Raw genomic sequence first — 8,802 nt, 5'->3', positions numbered from 1 at the left:
CTGGCAGGAGTGGACAGCCAAAGCCAGCAATATGGCTCAGTGGTTAAAGACTCTTGCCACCAAGCCGGATGACCTGAATTTGATCCCGTAAATCCACATAGTGGAAGGAACAAACTGACTCCTGTAAATTGTCCTCTGACCTACATGTGCATGCACACACGTACACACACACATACACGCATACACTAAGGTACATGTACCACTTCCACCCCCCCAACAAAATAAATAAAATGTAATAAAAAATATTTTATAAAAACAAGCGCTTTATTCTATAAATAAATAAAAATCCTTCACATGGAATTAAATCAGTTCCATCTTTACATGTAAGTGAGGGAAACATGGACTCTCAGATGACAATTATATGAGCTACTCATTAGAACACTTAAGATGGGACCAAACGAGTGGTAACTGTTGACCTCCAGTCATCAAAAGCATATAAAATTGTCTACTGAACTTCTTCAAGACACCAACTCAAAAGCCATTTAATTTGGCAGCAGACTCCTTGTTCAGAGGTCACTTCGGTTTGCCTTTGCACATTGGTAGCTGTATTAGTCACTGGTTTGCTGCTGTGACTGTGACCAAACACCTGAAGGTAGAAAGGTTTGTTTGGGCCTTCAGTTAGAAGAGGTACAGTTCATCCTGGTCACAGGATCTGAGGTGCCTGGTGTCTGTATTATGTACATTGTGTCTACATAATGTTAGATATAATGGGAGGGCACCATGGCGAGCCCATGCCGAGGTGTGCCCTGGCTGAGGAATTACACCACGCAAAAGATCTGGTATAAAGGAGGTTTATTGAGGGAAAGGAAGAGAGTGAGGCCCTGGGAGAGGAGGGGTAGAGGCCATGACCGAGACATGAGGGCAGAGAGAAGGAGGGCCAGAGAGAGAAAGAAAAATGTGGGGACGGAGAGAAGCTGAAACAGACAGAGGGCTGGGGGTGTCCAGGGTTCTTATGTCCTGCACATACCTGGTGCACCTGGCAGCATCAGGTGATGACATAAGCAGTTGCTAGGCCCCCGGAGGCAGCCTGCTGAATCGCCTCTATGCCAACAGATGGGAAACAGAGAGCAAAGAAGGCTGGCATCCCATTTGTTCCGTCGTTTTCATGCAGTCCAGGACCTCCACCCACGAAGTGGTGTTGCCCAAATGTAGGGCTGGTCTTGCCAGTTCAGTGAAGCCAGTCTAGAAACTCCCTCCTAGACATCCCCAGAGGTTTGTTTCTCAGGTGATTCTAGATCTTGTCAAGCTGATGTCAGTCATCACCAGCACCAACCCAACACGACAAGAAAAGGGGGTTAGGATACAGGTGTGAATTCGTTCAGAGTAAACCCCAGAGAGGACAATGAGGTTGCGCCTGCCAACAGGTTTAGGGTCAACTTTGACAATCCAAGACAGTCTGTTCACTTCAAGATCCTTTAGTCAACCACATGGGTAAACTTCCCAAGTAGGGTGACAGTCTCGGAGTCTGCAGATTGGGGCCCAGGCATGTCTTTAAGATCCAGCTCAATGTCCCTTCCCTCTATTGTGACTCAGTACCCCACCACACCCGCATTATTACCTGAATCCACCACGTCCTCTTTATGCCCAGTGACTTCTGGGCAGACTTTTATCATAGTATGAACCCTTAAGATATGCTGACAGGAATTCTGCTTTCTTCCCTTTTCATCCGAAGAGCCTTGAGCGGGAATCCATCTGGTTTACCTCCAAACCTTGAAGCAATCAGAGTAACAGTGATAGCTCAGACTTTAGGGTCAAACAGGATGACATCCTCAGTCTTCCTCCCATGAGCTGTATAGCCTCAGAAAGCTTTTCTGACTTAACCTTTCTAAGCTTATTGGGTTGATGGGATAATTATTGAGGATTATTATCATAATAATTCTCAATACATATTGATGAGAATTTATTATTATAAATTCAGCAAGAGCATTTAATTTGATGCCTGGCATTATCAGCCATAGTTAACTAAATGGCACGAAGTTCATAAAAGTAGATTTTTTTCATTTCCGGTGCTTAGATGACTGCCTTTTACAGGAAGCTGATCCAAGATAATATATATGCAGGTGTGGCTACATGTTCTAATGTTCTCTCTTCCCGCTTCAAGGTTTCCAGACCAAACTTTCCATCCTCTAGTTTCCACATGAGCAGAGTCCCTCCTGGATAGGACTGCATCACTGCCGCGGCCAGCAACATGATGTCATTGATTACTTTGTCTCTTAAATTGATGTTCTATATGTCTCTGTCTGTCTCCCACCTCTGATCAAAAATTAAAAAAAGATCACAGTCCATTCTGCAAGTCTGTTAAAAGTGTAAAAATCACTGATATGGTGGCATAAGCTTGCAATCCCAGCACTCAGGGAGCTAAAACATTAGGGACTATGAGGTTAAGCTTCACCTGAAATATATAGTAAAACAGTATCTCAGGTATAAACAGAGCTGAGGAGAGAGGGGAAAAGAAAAAGGGGAGAAGGGGACAGAGAGGGAGAGGAAAGAGGCAAAGGATAGAGGGGAGAAAGAGATATTCACATTAGGACATTTTGAAGTAAAACTATTTCTCCCCCCCCCCAAAAAAAATAATACCTACAGCATGAAATTTTGAAAAGTCACTCTACAGAAAAACAAACAGGACCAGCAGTGTAGCTCATGCTAGTAAATCCTTAACACACACAAAGTTCTGAGTTAAGGCCCCAGTACAGGAAACTAAAGGAGAGGAAAGATGATCCACCCTAAAACTATAAGTCAGATACATAAAGAGCTATATGATTCCATTCTGCCAATGATGAAACATACACTCACACAGAGAGAATAAGTTCAGCTCAAAAACAAAACAAAACAATTTCCCATCGAGAAATAAAGTCAAGGTAGCTGAAGAGGTGATTCAGCCAGTTAAGAACAAGTTCAATTCCCAGCAGGTGGATGGACGGCTCACAACCATCGGCCTCTCTAGTTCCAGGGAATCCAAACCCTCTTCTAGCCTTAGCAGCCCTTTGCACTCGACACACACACGCTTTAAAAATAAACTATTTAAAAATATTTTTAAAAGAAATAAAGTCAAGCAAATGAGGAAAAGAGTATGCAAAGGGGGAGATTCAGGAATGAAAATTTTAATCAAAGTAACTTAAATACTATGCCACTATTTGAAAAATAAGGATGTTTTGTTTGCATGTGAAAGATCTTGTATTCCATCCCTAGGAGTGAGAGTGAGGAACGTAAAAGTCAAGGTTTAGTAGTCCAGCCAGGAAAATAGTATTTCATTAATTCTAAATTGCGTAGAAGCTTAAGTGTCTGTTTCGTCACAATACTCAAGGTAGCCAAATAGGTTCTTTTTAATGAATCTAATTTGCATCTCAAATAACTCAACAGAGCTAACCTGGGCTAGCACAACCTCATTACTAGTCCTGACAATGTTCCAAGTAACCGGACAGCTGAAGCCTCCAGCCTGGGTGTCTGGGAGCTTGTCACTCCCTTGCTCCTTAGTCCCCGACTCTGGCCAGTTCTTGGATTCCCAGGCCATTAAGGTGGGTGAATATGACCAAGGGTTCTGGCTAACAGGATGCACAGGCTGACTGACATTCGGGTTTGAACGGGTCCAGTTTTGACAAACGCTGGGTCCAGCTCCACTTTAAGAGGACCGGTGTTTGGGGTAGCTGCAAACGTCAACACGCTGCAGATGGTGACTGCCAAGTGTCACCTTCTGACTCATTTAACATTTGGATTGGTGATCCAGGAAAGTGTAAACAGCATGCTAATGTTATCTGCAGATGGCACCGCACGGGGCAGTGAGCACAGGAGAAGGTAATGCAGACAGTCCCGGGGGCTCCAACAAAGGAAGGGGAGCGGATGTCGACAGGGCAAAGGAGATGAGCTAATGTGATAGGCTTAGGAGGATGAGACAAGCCACAGATAATGGATGGCCGACTAGGGAGGCGGTAACGTCCAGTGAGTCACACACGACACGTCATGATTCGATACTGAGCCCACGCTATCAGGCCATCCTGTCAATGGGAGGTTCCGGCCGCTGTCTGGTGGACCCTTGTACGAGTGCTTTCACGGTAAAAGCAGCTAGGACGGTGAGTCAGAGAGGATGCTTCTCTTGCTTCAACTTCCTTAACGTGGCTTCATCTTAGTGCCGAGGTGAACGGAACCTCTTCCCCGCCCCCATTGATCCCACCTTGAGCATCATGTCGGGTCTACAGATACTAAACTGACTTTGGCCCCGGTTCTCCTCTGCTTGACTCCGGCCTCTCAGCCGTGTGCTCAAAGCTGGAAGGCGCCCCTCTTCTTAAGTTCAGTCTTTCTGCGTGTGCTCGCCAGGCTCTTTTCCCGTAATAACCACCCAGTTATCGGTCACGGAACTTTCTCCTCTGGAGGTCCTCCGCAAAAACCCCAACAGCTGTGACAAAACTAAAGTAATGGGAAGAGATGGGAGCGGGGACACTGGGTAGGAGCCAGAGGCAAGGAACTACATTAATCCGTCTCACCTGAGCTTCTGCGGAAGCCTGCATTTATAGTTCTCTATTCACAGTTTTTAAAGCTGTTGTCGCTGCTTTCCTGTCTCTATTCTCCTTTGTCAGCAAGCCCACCCTTAAGCTATTAATTGTTCATTAACACCTTCACAGAGAATAAAAGGAAGCAAGAGGAAATGGAGGGGAGGGAGACAGAGAAATTGTTTTGCTGATGTCATGGGTAGCATCTGATGTCAAACTCTTACTGTTACCCCCAGAATCCTTCTCAGAGTCAAGGCAAGAAATAATGGAGGGGGCGGGGCTAGTTTTGCTTTTTCCTTAAATTTTTGTTGTATGATGGCCCTTAAATATTCAGAATCTTGGGAAATTGTCTTAGTGAGAACTTAGTTACTTTTAATCAATGGGTTCATTCTTCCCTCACTGAAACCTCTCTCAATGCAATTCAGCATGAAACTTGTATTTGATTTCTATACCCAAGTGGGGAAAGACAGAGGGGAGCGGGAGCCATTCTCAAACACCAGGGGGAACCTGGGGAAGTAGCTATCTCTCTGGAGTCCACAGGGGTTCATACTCACCTCCGCTCTGCAAATGAGGCAACAGCACTAGCCATCCAAGCAGACCGAGCAGCCACCAAAGTCTCAGCTTCTCAACTAGGAAAAGCCATGGTGTCTGCTTGTCTCTGACAAGAATGGAGAGAGAGGAAGGGGGAAGGAGAGGGAAGGGGAGCTGGAAGGGGAGGAGGGAGGGGCACCCTTGGGGTGTAAAGTCAATAAACTGAAGTAAAATAAAAATAGAAAAAATAAAAATAAAAAAGAATGTGTGGTAGCGACCCTTCCATTAAAATCACACTTGAAGAAAGTCGGCCTTTCAATTGGGAAAAAGTCGGTGGGTAAATATGAAGACCTTACGCAAAATGAATGAGTCGGGCTGAAAATGCAGGACCGAGAGCAAGTCTCAGGACCCGGAAATGCAGATAATGTGTGTGCTCAATTTTGAAGTACCTCTCTGTGGGATACAAAGTCTCCTTCACATGGCCAGTGCAGCTTCCATTTACAAATCAAACTTTGACTCATCCCAGTATTGAAAAGCCACCTCGGACTTCACATTTCCAAGATCTAGTTTATGTCCACTCCCAAATCTTTCCACCTGAACAAGCAACAACTCCATCCATCATTCTCGTCCTCGGATGAGAAATCTTGACACCTCCTTTGGCTTAGATTAGATTCTCATATTCTGTCTCTCTGCCTTTGTCTCTGTTTGTCTCTGTCTCCTTCTCGCTCACTCTCTCCCTCCCCCTCATTCATCTATCCATCCTACCTACCATACCTGCTGACTGTCCTAGCACTTACATCCAGATCCGGACACTTTCACACCTCAACTCCCCACCCTGATCTTAAGACCTTCGGTCAAGCCTCATGTTTCCCACCCCTGCCACAGTGAACTGCTCTTGCTTCATTTCAGCCTTCTCCCTTATCCCAGTCTTCAACATGACAACGGCCCCTCAGCTGCCTCTTCTGTCTCCGCTTTCCCTAACCGGATCTTCCTTTTCCTGTGCCTCTGCTATCCCCAAACTGCACAGAATGCTCCCACCTAAGGCTTCTGCATAGCTCTCCTTCGTGCGCTCAGAGCTCTGCTTGTGACAGTGTCTTAGAGAGACTCGCCTTTAATGTCCCACCTAAAATTAACAACCACCCATCCACAGTCCCACCCTCTTTACCAGGCTCTATTTTCTCCCAAGCGTTTTTACGAGCAGTGCATCTGATTATATGTTCATCAGCTGTCCTCTCCCAAACCCCACCCCACCAATGACCAATCATGAGGCCCATCAAAGTGGATGCTCCTATCCACCATTCTCTCTCCACCATCCAGCGATTGACGTGCACCAGATACTCATCAAATTATTGTCGAATGGATAATATCCTTTCTATTTCCAGTGGGGGTTTCTTCCCTATGTTTTCTATCAGAAAAATCACTCTTGATATTTTTCTAGCTTGCTCCTGCTAGTCTCAGGGAGCAAGCAGTCGGGTGTGTGCTGGGCTTGGGCACTGGGAAGCTTTGGAGAAAGGAGTGTAACCAGGACAGATCCAGGAAGAAAACAAGACAGAAGGACAGCCCAAGGCATGAGCTGTCCCCAGCCCCCACAGAGTGAAATCCAGAAACTTACCCAAGTCACAGAAATACTAATTGGCAGAGATGGAAGTAACAGATTAAATCCCCTAGCTGTGCCCTGGTGACAGTGCTCTCTAAAGGACATTTGTGAGGGGATTAGACTTGTTAAATTTTTTTTCCAGCTTATTTTATTTCATGGTGTTAATTGATGAATCCATTTTTATCCTAACCCTTTGATGTTTCCCCATGTTTCTCAATAAATTGCACGAAGAGAAAGAAGGTGTGCTTATGTAATTAGCGTGTGACACAGCGCTGAGAGGAAATAGCTAGTATAATGAATGACAAGTGATCAAAAAGACTCTGATGAGCGAAAGCAAGGAGACAAAGCTAATATGAGGAAACTTAGCGGGAATCCAAAGAATGCAACTAGAGTCACCCAGGAAGGAAGGAAATGGAGTTCAGCAGCAGTGCTGATGAAACTATGCAGGTGCTTGGGAGTACCGGGGAGCCTGGACCTCCGCCCTGAATTCTGACTCCGAGATCCAGACCACTAACTGTCGTGGATGTAACATGACAGCCGAAAACACCCAGTGTGGTGGTATAGTTCATTAAAGAACGTAGATTCTAAAACAAAGGTTATCGTACATTCTGATGTATATTGAACAAACTAGATACTCATGCACACATTCATGACTGTGCCCATTAAGACTCGAGCACTGGGTTTTATGGTTAAAAACTAGGCAAATCTCTACACTCAACAGAGCTCATAGTCTCTAAGGGAAAGGCCATTCTGTGTAAGTGGCATCTCAGGCTTCATGAGTTGCCTTTACAGCAACTCCCTCTCCCTAGAACCTCCAGGAAGGCAGAAAATTGTCCACAACTCACTCTGCCTCTTTAGCACTTCCTGATGGCAGAGCAGAAACTTTTCTGCAGTCCAAGAAGCCAGACTCTCTAGCCAATGGCTTTAGGATGAACTGTAGGGACCTCCCCACAGCTAGTCTTATGTCTTTAAGGCACTGTAAGCCACTGGAGAAATGAACCAGAAAATGTGGGTGCTACAGAGGTGGCTCAGTGTGTAAGAGTACTCAGTGCACAACCATGAGGTCTTGAGTTTAGATCTTTGTATCTGCATAAAAAGCCAGGAGTGGTCATATGTATGCCTACAACCCCAGCACTGTGGGGGAGGGGGGAGACAGGAGGATCAGTGGGGCTGACTGGCTATCAGAGTTATCTCTGGGTTCAATAAGAGGCTCTGTCTCAGAGGAATAAAGTGGAAAGTGATAAAGGAGGACATCTAACAACCTCTTCTGTCTTCCCTTTCAGTAACCCCCCAATTACACACTCACGAACATATACCATAAACAAATACACCACACACACACACACCATGCACAAATATAACACATGCACATATACAGTACACAAATATAACACAACACACGAACATATACAATACACAAATATAACACACGCGCACACACACTTTGCATAGGGTAGCTCATAGCCAGTCTGCCTGCCTATGCTGCCAAATGTTACCCCTCTTGCAATTCGGACTCATATAAGTAGAATCACCATCTCTGCCCACACCAGCTTGGCTAGGTCAGATTGGCTTCCTGAACCTGGGTTATTTGCCCCTTTATACCTCTGGACCTGAAGCTGCTGCATCCTTGCCTGTCTTCATCGTAATCTCCTCTCAAGGACACATTCCTCTAAGTCACTTCCATCCAACACGCAGGTTCTTCTACTCTTGACTTTCAGTGGTGGGAATCAGAGTCCATCCCCGGGGGGGAGGGGAAGAACCTCTTCAATCCCAAAGGAAAACAGCTGGCTCTGGAAGAGTCAGCCTCTGTGACCAGCATCAACTGCTCATATCCAATCCCCTTCTGAGACAAAAAGCCTATTGAGCTCAGAATGCTGAAATTCATCCTGGGTGTCAAATTTTCACAGGATCATAAACAAGCTAGCATTTGTTCAAAACACAATGGACATGAAAACAATGGTAGAAAGAAATAGATACATTGAGCCTGGTCCTTTGAGAAGCTTAATCCCCTGAATGATACAACAAAGCACCGCTCACATATGGCCGCCTAGACATACAGCCTCCCCAGACTGACTGAAACCTAGATTTAGGTTGGGGGACAACGGGAAGCAAAACTGGAAGGGATAGTTAGGCTTACCCAAACCTAAGAATAACTGGGTGGGTTTTGGTAGATCACGAGGAACCCAGAGT

The 8,802-nt window shown here is 45.4% G+C and overlaps 1 long non-coding RNA gene across 1 annotated transcript; it reads right to left on the bottom strand.

Moving 5' to 3' along the window:
* Positions 1 to 757: 757 nt before the first annotated feature.
* Positions 758 to 8,423, bottom strand: LOC132653484 (uncharacterized). Its single transcript, XR_009591214.1, has 3 exons — positions 8,215 to 8,423; positions 1,559 to 1,709; positions 758 to 1,246 (listed from the first exon to the last, which is right to left on the bottom strand). It is a non-coding gene; the product is annotated as an uncharacterized LOC132653484 (long non-coding RNA).
* Positions 8,424 to 8,802: the final 379 nt, after the last annotated feature.

This window comes from Meriones unguiculatus, chromosome 4, assembly GCF_030254825.1.
Source record: "Meriones unguiculatus strain TT.TT164.6M chromosome 4, Bangor_MerUng_6.1, whole genome shotgun sequence".
NCBI lineage: Eukaryota > Metazoa > Chordata > Mammalia > Rodentia > Muridae > Meriones > Meriones unguiculatus.
This window is presented reverse-complemented; position numbering and strand designations above follow the sequence as displayed.